Genomic DNA, 17,400 nt, shown 5'->3' on the forward strand with positions numbered 1-17,400 from the left:
TTTACGAAATAGACACAGGTAATTGAAACTACATTATATGGTTAAATGACCGAAGCTGAATATGCCCCTTTTAGCTTGGTAGCCTAAGAATTTGGGAACAGACCCCCAAATTGACGCGAATCCTAAAGATAGATCTATCGGGCCCAACAAGCCCCATTCTGAAATTTGAAATGCTTTAGTACTTCGAAATTATCATGTCCGATGGGTGTCCCGGAATGATGGGGATATTCTTATATGCATCTTGTTAATGTCGGTTACCAGGTGTTCAATCCATATGAATGATTTTTGTCTCTATGCATGGGACGTATATTTATGAGAAATGGAAATGAAAATCTTGTGGTCTATTAAAATGATAAAAATGAATGATTATGATAAACTAATGAACTCACCAACCTTTTGGTTGACACTTTAAAGCATGTTTATTCTCAGGTATGGAAAAAATCTTCCGCTGTGCATTTGCTCATTTTAGAGATATTACTTGGAGTCGTTCATGACATATTTCAAAAGACGTTGCATTCGAGTCGTTGAGTTCATCAAGAATATTATTAAGTCATTTATAGTTGGATATGTTAAGAACTGGTATGCATGCCGTCAACTTTCGATGAAATGTAAGTTTGTCTTTTAAAAACGAATGCAATGTTTGTAAAATGTATCATATAGAGGTCAAGTACCTCGCGATGTAACCAAATGTAATGTATTCGTCCTGATGGATTAGGACGGGTCATGAAAGTTGGTATCAGAGCGGTGGTCTTAGCGAACCAGGTCTTGTATTAGTATGTCTAACTGATAGTTGTTTAGATGCATTAATGGGTCTGGACTTCGACCGTGTCTGCATGTCAAAAGTTTTGCTTATCATTTCTAGTCAGAAATCATTTGCTTATCATCCTTAGAAAATTACCTGCTTATCATTCCTAGTCTATGAAATGTCCCGTTCTTATTGATTAAAAACGTTCCATATTAATTGATTTCGTTGCGAGGTTTTGACCTCTATATGAGACGTTTTTCAAAGACTACATTCATTTTTAAAACAAACCATAACCTTTATTTCATAAATAAAGGTTTAAAAAGCTTTACGTAGATTATCAAATAATGATAATCTAAAATATCCTGTTTACACACGACCATTACATAATGGTTTACAATACAAATATGTTACATCGAAATCAGTTTCTTGAATGCAGTTTTTACACAGTATCATACAAACATGGACTCCAAACCTTGTCCTTATTTTAGTATACAACAGCGGAAGCTCTTAGTATTCACCTGAGAATAAACATACTTTAAACGTCAACAAAAATGTTGGTGAGTTATAGGTTTAACCTATATATATATATCAAATCGTAACAATAGACCACAAGATTTCATATTTCAATACACATCCCATACATAGAGATAAAAATCATTCATATGGTGAACACCTGGTAACCGACATTAACAAGATGCATATATAAGAATATCCCCATCATTCCGGGACACCCTTCGGATATGATATAAATTTCAAAGTACTAAAGCATCCGGTACTTTGGATGGGGTTTGTTAGGCCCAATAGATCTATCTTTAGGATTCGCGTCAATTAGGGTGTCTGTTCCCTAATTCTTAGATTACCAGACTTAATAAAAAGGGGCATATTCGATTTTGATAATTCAACCATAGAATGTAGTTTCACGTACTTGTGTCTATTTTGTAAATCATTTATAAAACCTGCATGTATTCTCATCCCAAAAATATTAGATTTTAAAAGTGGGACTATAACTCACTTTCACAGATTTTTACTTCGTCGGGAAGTAAGACTTGGCCACTAGTTGATTCACGAACCTATAACAATATATACATATATATCAAAGTATGTTCATAATATATTTACAACACTTTTAATATATTTTGATGTTTTAAGTTTATTAAGTCAGATGTCCTCGTTAGTAACCTACAACTAGTTATCCACAGTTAGATGTACAGAAATAAATCGATAAATATTATCTTGAATCAATCCACGACCCAGTGTATATGTATCTCAGTATTGATCACAACTCAAACTATATATATTTTGGAATCAACCTCAACCCTGTATATCTAACTCCAACATTCACATATAGAGTGTCTATGGTTGTTCCGAAATATATATAGATGTGTCGACATGATAGGTCGAAACATTGTATACGTGTCTATGGTATCTCAAGATTACATAATATACAATACAAGTTGATTAAGTTATTGTTGGAATAGATTTGTTACCAATTTTCTCGTAGCTAAAATGAGAAAAATTATCCAATCTTGTTTTACCCATAACTTCTTCATTTTAAATCCGTTTTGAGTGAATCAAATTTCTATGGTTTCATATTGAACTCAATTTTATGAATCTAAACAGAAAAAGTATAGGTTTATAGTCGGAAAAATAAGTTACAAGTCATTTTTGTAAAGGTAGTCATTTCAGTCGAAAGAACGACGTCTAGATGATCATTTTAGAAAACATACTTCCACTTTGAGTTTAACCATAATTTTTGGATATAGTTTCATGTTCATAATAAAAATTATTTTCTCAGAATAACAACTTTTAAATCAAAGTTTATCATAGTTTTTAATTAACTAACCCAAAACAGCCCGTGGTGTTACTATGACGGCGTAAATCCGGTTTTACGGTGTTTTTCGTGTTTCCGGGTTTTATATCATTAAGTTAGCATATCATATAGATATAGAACATGTGTTTAGTTGATTTTAAAAGTCAAGTTAGAAGGATTAACTTTTATTTGTGAACAAGTTTAGAATTAACTAAACTATGTTCTAGTGATTACAAGTTTAAACCTTCGAATAAGATAGCTTTATATGTATGAATCGAATGATGTTATGAACATCATTACTACCTAAATTTCCTTGGATAAACCTACTAGAAATGAGAAAAATAGATCTAGCTTCAAAGGAACCTTGGATGGCTTGAAAGTTCTTGAAGCAGAATCATGACACGAAAACAATTTCAAGTAAGATTTCCACTCGAAATAAGATTGTTATAGTTATAGAAATTGAATTAAAGTTTGAATATGATTATTACCTTGTATTATAAAGATTGCCTACTGTAAGTAACAAAGGTTTCTTGATCTTGGATGATTACTTGGAATGGATTTAGAAAACTTGGAAGTAAACTTGCAATCTTGGAAGTATTCTTGATTTTATGAAACTAGAACTTTTGGAATTTATGAAGAACACTTAGAACTTGAAGATATAACTTGAGAGAGATCAATTATATGAAGAAAATTGAAGAATGAAAGTGTTTGTAGGTGTTTTTGGTCATTGGTGTATGGATTAGATATAAAGGATATGTAATTTTGTTTTCATGTAAATAAGTCATGAATGATTACTCATATTTTTGTAATTTTATGAGATATTTCATGCTAGTTGCCAAATGATGGTTCCCACATGTGTTAGGTGACTTACATGGGCTGCTAAGAGCTGATCATTGGAGTGTATATACCAATAGTACATACATCTAAAAGCTGTGTATTGTACGAGTACGAATACGGGTGCATACGAGTAGAATTGTTGATGAAACTGAACGAGGATGTAATTGTAAGCATTTTTGTTAATTAGAAGTATTTTGATAAGTGTCTTGAAGTCTTTCAAAAGTGTATGAATACATATTAAAACACTACATGTATATACATTTTAACTGAGTCGTTAAGTCATCGTTAGTCGTTACATGTAAATGTTGTTTTGAAACCTTTAGGTTAACGATCTTGTTGAATGTTGTTAACCCATTGTTTATTATAACAAATGAGATGTTAAATTGTTATATTATCATGATATTATGATATATAATATATCTTAGTATGATGTATATACAGTTAAATGTCGTTACAACGATAATCGTTACATATATGTCTCGTTTCGAAATCATTAAGTTAGTAGTCTTATTTTTACATATGTATTTCATTGTTAATACACTTAATAATATATTTACTTATCATTTAACATAATTAAACAAGTGTATCAATATCTTAATATGATTCATATGTACCTAGTAAGACGTTGTTATAACGATAATCGTTATATATATCGTTTTCGAGTTTCTTAAATTAATAGTCTCATTTTTATGTATATAACTCATTGTTAAAATACCTAATGAGATACATACTTATAATAAAATCATGTTAACTATATATATAACCATATATATGTCATCGTATAGTTTTTACAAGTTTTAACGTTCGTGAATCACCGGTCAACTTGGGTGGTCAATTGCCTATATGAAACCTATTTCAATTAATCAAGTCTTAACAAGTTTGATTGCTTAACATGTTGGAAACACTTAATCATGTAAATAACAATTTCATTTAATATATATATATATATATATATATATATATATATATATATATATATATATATATATATATATATATATATATAAACATGGAAAAGTTCGGGTCACTACAGTCTAGACACATCCTACTGCATTGATTGCATGAATAGTGTATAGACAAAATTCATATCTTAGCGTATCTGTTAATCCATATCTTAGTGTATCGGTTACTGTAAACTTTGCCTGTCAGTTCCGAAAAATCCTCCGTAATTTATGAGATTTTAGAATAACTAAGTCCTATAATCTATTGCATATCGAAAATTAATTCCCTGATCGCATCAGATGGATCCCTCAATCAGTTTGAGTCCTTCGGATTCCGATATGCTATTCCGATAGTCGTTCCGACCGCTATTCTGATATGGATGATTACCTAAGCTCCGGAAGCAGCGTCACCAGAATGAATCAACCAATCAGCCATCCCCAATTCATCTAATGGGTTCGTAGCCTACTTAATCATTGGAGACAAAAAGAAGGTGATCCTTTTCATCAACCAAATTCACCTCTTGGCGAAGAACCTGAAGCACTTACCGGTGAACCAGTCCGAAATATTATTTTCACCCTCATTTCTCGTATATCTCGTCATGATTACATAATATCTCAGATTCTAAACCTTATTCATTCGCTCGTTCTTACCGACAATCATCCCGGAGTAATCGAAGAAGTCAACGAGCTTCGCGCATGAGTAATGATTTTTGAAGAATATGGTGCAAAATTTATCAGCTTTAGCAACAACACCGGAACCAACAGTACCACCAATAACAGCACCAGTACCATCAACAATCCATGCCTCAACATCTCATTCAGTACCTCGAGTATAATCATCGTTCTACATGACATTCTATATCATTTATCTTCGTTCGACATGGCGATTATGTAATCTCTAATATATTAGAGATTATATATTATTGTTCTAATGGTAAATTAGATGAGTTTAATATCATATTAACTCATTAAATCCACGATTTATATCTGAAGAAAATATATATGTATATATGTTTTCATAAAGATTGTAATTAAAAATTCTTTTGTACAAACTGTTAATGGTGAAAATATTTTAACGGGTAGGTAATACCCGAGGAATATTTAGATTTTACATTAATAAGTTACATTGTACATCCTTCGAATCTGATTCAACAGCCATTTACTATCCTACTTACATCCCCATATATACGAATCCGTTCACCACAGAATAACCATTTTCATTCAATTTCATATTTAGATTTTGACCTATCGGGATCCAACAAGTGGCATAATGAAGAAAACATTGGACAAAATAAAATTTGTTAGAAACAAACAAATTAACTATGAGAAGAATTTTGTTAAGAATCCACGCTAACTGTTCCTAGCTAACTGGTTACATTTTATTTATCGCAATTTAATTATCGCAATTTATATTCTCGCAATTTTATTTATCGTCATTTAATTTTTGTTATTTATTTTACGCATTTTAAATATCGGGACACGTATACAAGGTTTTGACATATCATATCGACGCATCTATATATATCATTTAGAATAACCATAGACACTCTATATGCAGTAATGATCGAGTTAGCTATACAGGGTTGAGGTTGATTCTATAATAATATATATACTTTGAGTTGTGATTGAGTCTGAGACATGTATACAATGGGTCACGAATACGTATTAATTAATTCGAATATTATATATTAAACTATATATGAATTATTTGACTGTTAACTGTGGACTATCGACTGTGGACTAATAACATTGGACAATTAAAATGAATTAAAATATTGATTATAACATATGAAACTAAACATTTCTTCAAGTTTGCCACTTGATTTCATCTTAAACCTCGTTTGTATCTTGACGATTACAATCTATGTTCAAACTTTTCATTATTCTTGAAAATACCTCAATCGAGATGATGAACCAACCACACATCATATACGGAAGAAATGATTGATACATATAGTTATGCACCTAAAAATACTCGGAACCTAAGTAAACGTTTAACACGTATATATGCTAGATCCTTTAGCATTGTTACTACCGAAAATAACTTTGCAATCTCTTTCCAAATTAGCCAATTTTGTCACAGCTCCAACAAGTCAACTTCGACTTTTCATTCGGATTAGCCTTATTATAACCCTGATATGTACGATTACCCTTTTCGTCATTGTTACAAGGGAACCTTTTATATTCCACCATATTACCATCAGCGTTTAATCATCTAAAACACAATTCTCTTGAAACCACCTCAGATTGATAACCGATGAATCAGATATGGTAGCATTAAATGCAGAAGAAACAACAAAACCATAGATGGTCTAAACGGCCAAAAGTTTGATAATAAAGAATGGAATGTTGGGAACGCTCGATAGAAAATTTAGTACCGAAAAGCGGATTATGCAAAACTATGAAAGAAGCCGTGGACAAATCACAAAGACTAAACTTGCTTTCAAAGAATCTAAATGATCCAATGCCTGCTGAAGCCTTTAGCAAATATCTTGCTCCTTACTCTAAACCCTTGTGGACGACATTCTTCATCATCCTCTGATCTTAGAAATTCCAAGATATCATCGTATCTTTCATTATAAATATCCTCCATATTTCTGAAGATATTTTCATAACTATTCTTATCTGAAATCATTAATCTCTTGGCGCTATCAGTATTACATCATATAAGAAACTGTTAGTTTCTATATTCTGTAAACTTTCGAGTTTAAATTATGAATGTTTTTGAAGTAGTGTTGGGAACTGATGCATGAGTTAGTATAATATAATGACACTTGATTAACGTGATTATATTACAGTAAGTCATGCTGAGTTTCTAAATGGAACGTGATGATTCACAGATCATAACGTTATCATGTGCCATGTTACATAACTCTTTCATTCTGTTTAATTTCTGAACATATCAAGAAAATATATTCCTGATAGTTCTATTCTCAGTGATTCTGGTAATTTGACAAATCAAATCGTGCTACTACCTTTCCTTTCTACCTTGTATATTATGATAATTCGAAACTCCATACCTACGAATTCTGAACCATTACTTGCGAAAAGAAAACAAAAGCATGAAGCTCCAAAATAGAAAAGGGGTATAAATCGTAGCAAATAAGAGAGAGCATTAACTGTGAATGACAATGATTATAGAAGACGGAAGTAGAGACTTCGAAATATAAGAGAAAATACAAAGCCCAACAACAACACCGAAATTACAAACCGTGTATATCAATGTTTATCGCAACATAAAGACACGGGAGAATTAAAAACACTATAACCCCAAGAACGAAGTAGAAGGAAACTGATTCCTCCAGTGGAAGTTAGAAAAGGAGAATGATTGTTGCGATAGTCAAAATAAGAACAAGGATTAGAACCAGATTAAACATTATTATAATCTTTTGGATATACGAAGAAGGTATAGAAATGGTAAAACTAATGGAACGGAAAATGTAAATTTATAATAGAAATATCAGACGTAGTAATCAGGACAGATCATTGCATTTAATTAAAGAGATCTTAATTTCCTTAAATCTCGAAGAATCAGATCTTATAAATTTCCAAGATTTTCTTTTGAAATCCTTGAATTCCGGAATTCAACCATGACTAGTCAAAAGTTATGATGAAACATGTCTTTCTTATTTCACTATTTAGTGATAGCTTCATTCGTACTATTCGAGTAATCAAATTATTTTATCCGTATTACTCAATGATGATAAAACTCTATTTATCAACTCATATTCGTCATGAAAACATTTTTATTGTTAACCATGACAACCTTACTCAAATTTCGGGACGAAATTTCTTTAACGGGTAGGTACTGTGACGACCCAGAAATTTCCGACCAAATTTAAACTTAATCGTTATATTATTTTGATACGATAAGCAAAGTCTGTAATGTTGAGTCATAAAATCTTTGAACTGTATCATATATGCAATTAACCTTTGACCAATTCCCGACGATTCACGAACAAGTGTTGCAAATAAATATAAATGTGTATATATATATATATATATATATATATATATATATATATATATATATAGATATAAATATAGGTATTGAAAATAATGAAATAGAAATGAATCATTAGAATTTAAAATGTAAAATAACAATTAGAATAATTAAATTACTATTATTATTATTATTATATATATATGTATATATATATATATATATATATATATATATATATATATATATATGATGTTATAAAATATATATGAATATTAACTACTTAGTAAAAGTCATCACATAATATAATAATATATAAATAATAAATGATATTGTATTAAAATACAAGTTGGAATATAAGTGATATATTAATAGTATTATCATTATTTTCATCATTATTATTATTGTTAATATTCATATTAATATTTGTATTAGCTATATTATTAGTTCCAAAATATAATTTATAGATATATGAAAATTTATATATTTAATTTTTTATATCACTAATATTATTGTTATCATAATTAGTAGTATAATTGTTGTTAATAAAAATATTAGTACTATTATAATTAGTATTATAATTATTAGTAATATTATTGATATACATTTTATATTGATTAGTATCAATATCATTATTAATAATATTATTAGTATTACAAATATAATATTATAAATTTGTATTACTATTATTTATAATATTAAAGAGTATTATTATTATAGTTATATTTATTAATAAGATTAATTATAACTTATAAATATAATTAAATAAATAAAAAGATATGCATATGTGGATATAAATATAGATATATGAATATACAGATTATAATTAAATATATATATACAAATACAAAATACTGATACATATATATAGATATATAGATACAATTATGAATATATATTTATATAAATAAATAAATACAATTATATACCTTTATAAATAAAAATAATTACTTATTTCATCCCAAGGAAATCAGAATCAGTTCCCTATCAATATCAACCTGTAGATGATTATTCTCTAGTACAAATCACAATTTTTAAATCACAGAATGAAGCCAAATTCTTGTTACAAGTCGTTCTCCTTCTTTATTTTTTATTATTAATTTTTGTATTTTTCTTTTTTAATTTGATTCTCCTGGTCGACATATAATTGCCATAAATTAGATCAATTGCAGTGTAAGAGGTACCAGTCGAATTACAGTGTCAAATAACAACCACAAAAACTTTTCACAGCCTTTAATCAAATTGAATTAAATCAAAATAAAACCAAGAACAGGTTTCTGCTCTGTTCGTATGTTTTATTTTAAAAAGATCGATTTCAAAACTTATATCAAAATGTGGTAATGCTGTTCTGTTAGGAATCATTTGAACAAACATTCTGCAAAATACCAAATTCCAATTCATCGTAACGAATTTGAATTTCAGTCAAAGTTTTTACATTTAAAAGTTAACATATCTGTTCAACAAGAAATTCGAACTTGCTGTGATGTTTTAGATTAAACTGATGTTACAGAAAGTTTATAGAAGGTATTTAGAACAGATTTCATGTTACAAGTTTTGTCTAAAACACTTTAGAATTCAATATGTGATTTTGTGTGTTCTTCGTTTATTTTGAATAACTGATACAGCCACTATATTTTTTTTTAATTCTTTGATAAACAAAAATGATCACTCAGGTTGTATTGTTCAAGTTCAAGTCATAATTCAAATTACAAACTCATTGTTATGATTTTCATGGTTTCCTGGTCGATCCAGTTGGAGTGAGGTAGAAGAAGAAAATTAAAACAGAATAATACGGGTTTTATGAATATTAGATGGTAATTAAAACAGAAAAATGGGTCTGGCTGAGTGGTTTGCGTGTTGACGGGTATTCGAGAGGTCTCGGGTTCGAGCCTTGGAACAGTCATTTTTTTTTGGACCGATTTATGAGGTAGTTTTTCTTATTAATATTATTATTATTATTATTATTATTATTATTATTATTATTATTATTATTATTGTTATTATTATTATTTTTATTATTTTTATAGTTATTACTATGATTATTATTAATGTTATTGTTATTATTGTTATCATTAGTATTATAACATTTATTATTATTATTATAATAGTTATAAGTATTAAAAACATTATTATTATTATTATTATTATTATTATTATTATTATTATTATTATTATTATTATTATTATTATTATTATTATTATTATTATTATTATTTCTATTATTATTGTTATTGTCATTATTATTAATTATTGATGTTATCACTAATATTATCAGTATTACTAGTATTATAATTATTATAATTATTAGTTTTAGTAATAAAAGTGTTATTCTTAGAATTATTATTATTATCATAAATATTAGTATTAGAAACAATTAGGAGTAATTAATAATAAAAGTATTATTATTAAGATTACTATTAGAAATAAGATTGTTATAATTATTAGTATCACGTATTACGTACTAATATCAAAAATTATTATTTTCACTACCATTACTATTAAATTATTCAATTTATCAAAAACTACTGATATTATCATATTGAGATTTATAATTAACAACTATCATTAATATTATCATTAACAAAACTAGTAATTTTAATATTTTTACTAGTAACATTAAGTATTATCATTATTATCATTTTTACCATTATAAATATTATTTTGATATTATTATAATTACTAGTTTTTAACAAACAAATTATATATATATAAACTATATAACATAACAAGATTTAATATTTTGAATATAAGTATTAATATAAAGAATTATATCACTAATAATAATATATAGATTTATTCAATTACAAGTATATGTTTTAATACATATATGAATGATATAGGTTCATGAATCCGAGGCCAACCATGCATTGTTTAGTGTCGTCATATGTATTTTTACTACAAAATACAGTATTGTGAGTTTCATTTGCTCCATTTTTAAATGCTTTTGAAATATATATTTTTGGGACTGAGAATATATGCGCTATTATTTGGTTGAATGATCGAAGCCGAATATGCCCCTTTTAGCTTGGTAGCCTAAGAATTTGGGAACAGACCCCCAAATTGACGCGAATCCTAAAGATAGATCTATCGGGCCCAACAAGCCCCATTCTGAAATTTGAAATGCTTTAGTACTTCGAAATTATCATGTCTGATGGGTATCCCGAAATGATGGGGATATTCTTATATGCATCTTGTTAATGTCGGTTACCAGGTGTTCAATCCATATGAATGATTTTTGTCTCTATGCATGGGACGTATATTTATGAGAAATGGAAATGAAAATTTTGTGGTCTATTAAAATGATAAAAATTAATGATTATGATAAACTAATGAACTCACCAACTATTTGGTTGACACTTTAAAGCATGTTTATTCTCAGGTATGAAAGAAATCTTCCGCTTTGCATTTGCTCATTTTAGAGATATTACTTGGAGTCATTCATGACATATTTCAAAAGACGTTGCATTCGAGTCGTTGAGTTCATCAAGAATATTATTAAGTCATTTATAGTTGGATATGTTAAGAACTGGTATGCATGCCTTCAACTTTTGATGAAATGAAAGTTTGTCTTTTAAAAACGAATGCAATGTTTGTAAAATATATCATATAGAGGTCAAGTACCTTGCGATGTAACCAAATGTAATGTATTCGTCCTGATGGATTAGGACGTGTCATGAAAAAATGCATATATATATATAGTATATTAAGATGTATTAGTACACTTTTGAAAGACTTCATGACACATATCAAAGTACTTCTACTTAACAAAAATGCTTACAATTACATTCTCATTCATTTTCATTGACAATTCTACTCGTATGCAACCGTATTCGTACTCATACAATACCTAGCTCCTAAATGTACATACTATTGGTATATACACTTCAATGATCAGCTCTTAGCAGCCCTTAATGAGTCATCAAACATGTGGGAACCATCATTTGGCAACTAGCATGAAATATCTCACAAAATTACAAAACATATTATAAATCATTCATGAATTATTTACAAGAAAACAAACTTACACATCCTTTATATCTAATCCATGAGTCACGATCAAAAACACATACAAACACTTTCATTCTTCAATTTTATTCATCTAGTTAATCTCTCTCAAGTTCTATCTTCAAGTTCTAAGTGTTCTTCATAAATTCTATAAGTTCTAGTTTCATAAAATCAAGAACACTTCCAAGTTTGAAAGTCTACTTCCAAGCTTTCTAATCCATTCCATGTAATCATCTAAGATCAAGAAACCTTTATTATTTACAATAGGTTATATTTCTTATTCAACATAATATTCATATTCAAACTTTGATTCAATTTCTTTAACTATAACAATCTTAATTCGAGTAGAAATCTTACTTGAACTTGTTTTCGTGTCATGATTCTACTTCAAGAACTTTCAAGCCATCCAAGATCCTTTGAAGTTAGATCATTTCTTGTCACTTCCAGTAGGTTTATCTACTATATTTGAGGTAGTAATGATGTTCATAACATCATTCGATTCATATTTATAAAACTACCTTATTCGAAGATTTAAACTTGTAATCTCTAGAACATAGTTTAGTTAATTCTAAACTTGTTCGCAAACAAAGTTAATCCTTCTAACATAACTTTTAAAATCAACTAAACACATGTTCTATATCTATATGATATGCTAACTTAATGATTTAAAACCTGGAAACACGAAGAACACCGTAAAACCGGACATACGCCGTCGTAGTAAAACCGGGGGCTGTTTTGGGTTAGATAATTAAAAACTATGATAAACTTTGATTTAAAAGTTGTTCTTCTGGAAAAATTATTTTTCTTATGAACATGAAACTATATCCAAAAGTCATGGTTAAACTCAAAGTGGAAGTATGTTTTCTAAAATGGTCATCAAGACGTCTTTCTTTCGACTGAAATGACTACCTCTTACAAAAATGACTTGTAACTTATATTTCTGACTATAAACTTATACTTTTTCTGTTTATTTTCATAAAATAAAGTTCAATATGAAACCATATCAAGTTGATTCACTCAAAACGGATTTAAAACGAAGAAGTTATGCGTAAAACAAAATTGGTTAAAAATGGTTAATTTGACTACGGGATGAATTGACAAAAATCTATACTAACCATATCCTAACTAACATATATTGTATTATACATGTATTCTAACATATATTATGTAACCTTGATAGACCATAGACACGTATACAATGTTTTGACATATCATATCGACGTCATCTATATATATTATTTGCAACAACCATAGACACTCTATATGCGGTAATGTTCGAGTTAGCTATACAGGGTTGAGGTTGATTCTAAAATAATATATATACTTTGAGTTGTGATCGAGTCTGAGACTTGTATACACTGGGTCGTGGATTAATTCGAGATAATATATATTGATTTATTTTTGTACTACTAACTGTGGACAACTAATTGTGGACTACGAACGTTGGACTGTTAACTTAACAAACTTAAATCGCTAAAACATAATAAAACATATTGTGAATATATTTCGATCATACTTTGATATATATGTATATATTTATTATAGGTTCGTGAATCAACCCGTGGCCAAGTTTTATTTCCGACAAAGGAAAAATCTGTGAAAGTGAGTTATAGTCCCACTTTTAAAATCTAACATTTTTGTGATGAGAATACATGCAGTTTTATAAATGTTTTACAAAATAGACACAAGTACTTGAAACTCTATTCTATGATTGAATCATTATACCGGATATCACCCTTTTAGCTTGGTAGCCTAAGAATTTGGGAACAGACCCCCAAATTGACGCGAATCCTGAAGATAGATCTATGGGCCTAACGAACCCCATCCATGTTATGGATGCTTTAGTACTTCTATTTTATATACAGATGAGTGTACGTGTATATTTGGGGATATTCTAGATGCATTTGTTAATGTCGGTTACCAGGTGTTCATCATATGAATAATTTTTATGCAGATTGCATGTTGTTTATGAGAAATGGAAATATGAAATCTTGTGGTCTATTATTACGATTTGATAAATATATAGGTTAAACCTATAACTCACCAACATTTTTGTTGACGTTTCAAGCATGTTTATTCTCAGGTGATTATTAAGAGCTTCCGCTGTTGCATGCTAAATAAAGACAAGATTGGAGTCTGCATGCTTGTATAATATTGTTTAAAAACTGCATTTGTAGACTTAAGTTGATGTGTAATATTATTGTAAACTATTATGTAATGGTCGTGTGATAACGCTATATTTTAGATTATCATTATTTGATAATCGTCGTAATGTTTTTAAAACCTTTATCGAAAAAATAAAGGTTATGGTTGTTTTAAAAATCGAATGCAGTCTTTGAAAAATGTCTCATATAGAGGTCAAAATCTTGCAACGAAATCAATTAATATGAAACATTTATAATCATTATGAATGGGACATTTCAAATGGTCAATGGTGTTTTCATCGAGGAAGCAAAATATTGGGAAAATTACCTATTTTCTGATGAATCGGATCCCGATGAGGATTCCGATGATGTTATAGAAATTACCCCGACCCAAATTGAATACCCGAACTTTTCCATGATTATATATTATATGAGATTAATGTTTACATACATAAATCTCGTGCTGACCAATAAGACTAAGCACGAAATCTCGTGCTGACCAATAAGACTAAGCACGACAACTCGTACTGACCAAGAAGACTAAGCACGAAATCTCGTGCTGACCAAGAAGACTAAGCACGAAATCTCGTGCTGACCAAGAGGACTAAGCACGAAAACTTGTGCTGACCAAGACTGTTGATGTCGTGCGAGGTGTATATAAAATAGCTTATATTTTTACAAGGAAATACTATTAAATACGATACATTTTTACACAAGATATTTATTTATTTAGAGAATGGATATACTTAAACCTTGCTACAACACTTATAGGCAGTGTACCTAATCGTACAGTAGTGTAGTTTTTAGTAAGTCCGGTTCGTTCCACAGGGAATCTTTTTAAACAAAGCTTAACGCTATATTAGTTTACTTTTATAAAAATACAAATATATATATAAGTAATATTATTATTATAAAGGGGGGTTTTACCGTTTAATGACCGGTTTGTCGATTTTAAAACTTTAGTCGCAGTTAAAACCAAATGTAAAATATTAAAAATAAATACAAGACTTAAATTAAAGCGGCAAGTAAATAACGATAATGAAATTGCGAATAATAAAAATGCGATAAAATAAACTTGCGATAATTAAAAAGTACGATAATTAAAAGTGCAATTAAATACAATAACAATAAAAATGCGATAATTAGAAGTGCAATTAAATATAAAATAAAGGAAATTAAATATGAAATAAAAGAATTATGCTTATTTAAACTTCTGTAATCATGATGTTTGACGTGTTGATTTTAGTTTTATGCCCATGGGTTAATTGTCCTTTGTCCTGGATTATTTAATATGTCCATACGGATTTGTCCATAATAGTCCATCAGTCATAAATATAAAGAGCGAAAGCCTTCGTCAAATTATTCTTATTCCCGAAGTCAAATATTCCAACTAATTGGGGATTCGAATTGTAACAAGGTTTTAATACTTTGTTTAATGAATACACCAGGTTATCGACTGCGTGTAAACCAAGGTTTTACTACTTTGTTAACAATTACACCAATTACCCTTGAATGTAATTCACCCCTGTTTCAACAAGTTTATTAACTATTAATCCAGTTCCGTATCCGGTAAAATGAATAATTATTGGTATTTATAGATATCCCGCCCACCGTACCCAGTCAAGCGTATGTGGTTATATATAAATACGTCAAATTATAAGTTTGTATATTAAATTAACAAGGTATTGTTTAGTTAATATAAAACCCATTAATAGCCCATAGTCTAATTTCCACAAGTGTCGTTCTTTTGTCCAAACCCCAATTATGGTACAAAGCCCAATTACCCAATTTTAGTAATTAGCCCAACATCATGATTACTTCGGATTAAATAAGCATAATAATAACTTAGCTACGAGACATTAATATAAAAAGGTTGAACATAACTTACAATGATTAAAAATAGCGTAGCGTTACACGGACAGAATTTCGACTTACACCCTTACAACATTCGCTAACATACCCTTATTATTAGGATTAAAATTAAAATTAAAATTAAAATTAAAATTAAAATATAAATATAAATATATATGATATAGATAGAGAGATGGATGGATTTTTGGTGATTTTTGCGATCAGAATTCGTTTGCTTTTATAGGGATTTTCGACTTTTGGGGCTCCGCGACTCGCGGCATTTTTGCCTTCAAATTCCGCGAGTCGCGGAGTTTGAAATTACAACTCAGTCCCTTTTGGAGTCTTTCTTGCCGACGGTTTATAATATATATATAATATATATATAATTAATATAATTAATTATATATTATATTATATTTATATACATAGTTAACTTGTAATTTTTAGTCCGTTGCGTCGAGCGTTGAGAGTTGACTCTGGTCCCGGTTCCGGATTTTCGAACGTCCTTGCGTACAATTTTATATTTTGTACTTTGCGTTTTGAATCTTGTACTCTTGTAATTTCGAGACGTTTCTTATCAATAATTGGAACCTCTTTGATTGTCTTTTGTACTTTTGAGCTTTTTGGTCGTTTGCGTCTTCAATTCGTCGAATCTGTCTTTTGTCTTCACCTTTTATTATTTAAACGAATATCACTTTTAAATAGAACAATTGCAACTAAAAGCTTGTCTTTCTTGAGGAATAATGCTATGAAATATATGTTCGTTTTTCATTATCAAATATTCCCACACTTGAGCGTTGCTTGTCCTCAAGCAATATCGTCTTGAAATACTAGAATCACTTCTTTATTCTTCATACTTTGTATATCAGTGATTTTCTATACGGCGGTATAAACAATGGTAGTAACGATATGGTTTACAGTCCCACATGACTATAAAAATTTAGATCCATTAAGGAAATTGGACCTTTATGAAAACATTTGATCTTTTGAAAATTAAATTTAGTTTTTACCCTAGATAAGTTTTCCGAAATAACCCTTTACCGGTGTTTGCACAATATTTTTGTGGGTTTGGTGGGTTTCAGATTTGAAAATTTTAGCTCAAAACTTATGGTTTTGTGTCACCC

This window comes from Rutidosis leptorrhynchoides, chromosome 2, assembly GCF_046630445.1.
Source record: "Rutidosis leptorrhynchoides isolate AG116_Rl617_1_P2 chromosome 2, CSIRO_AGI_Rlap_v1, whole genome shotgun sequence".
NCBI lineage: Eukaryota > Viridiplantae > Streptophyta > Magnoliopsida > Asterales > Asteraceae > Rutidosis > Rutidosis leptorrhynchoides.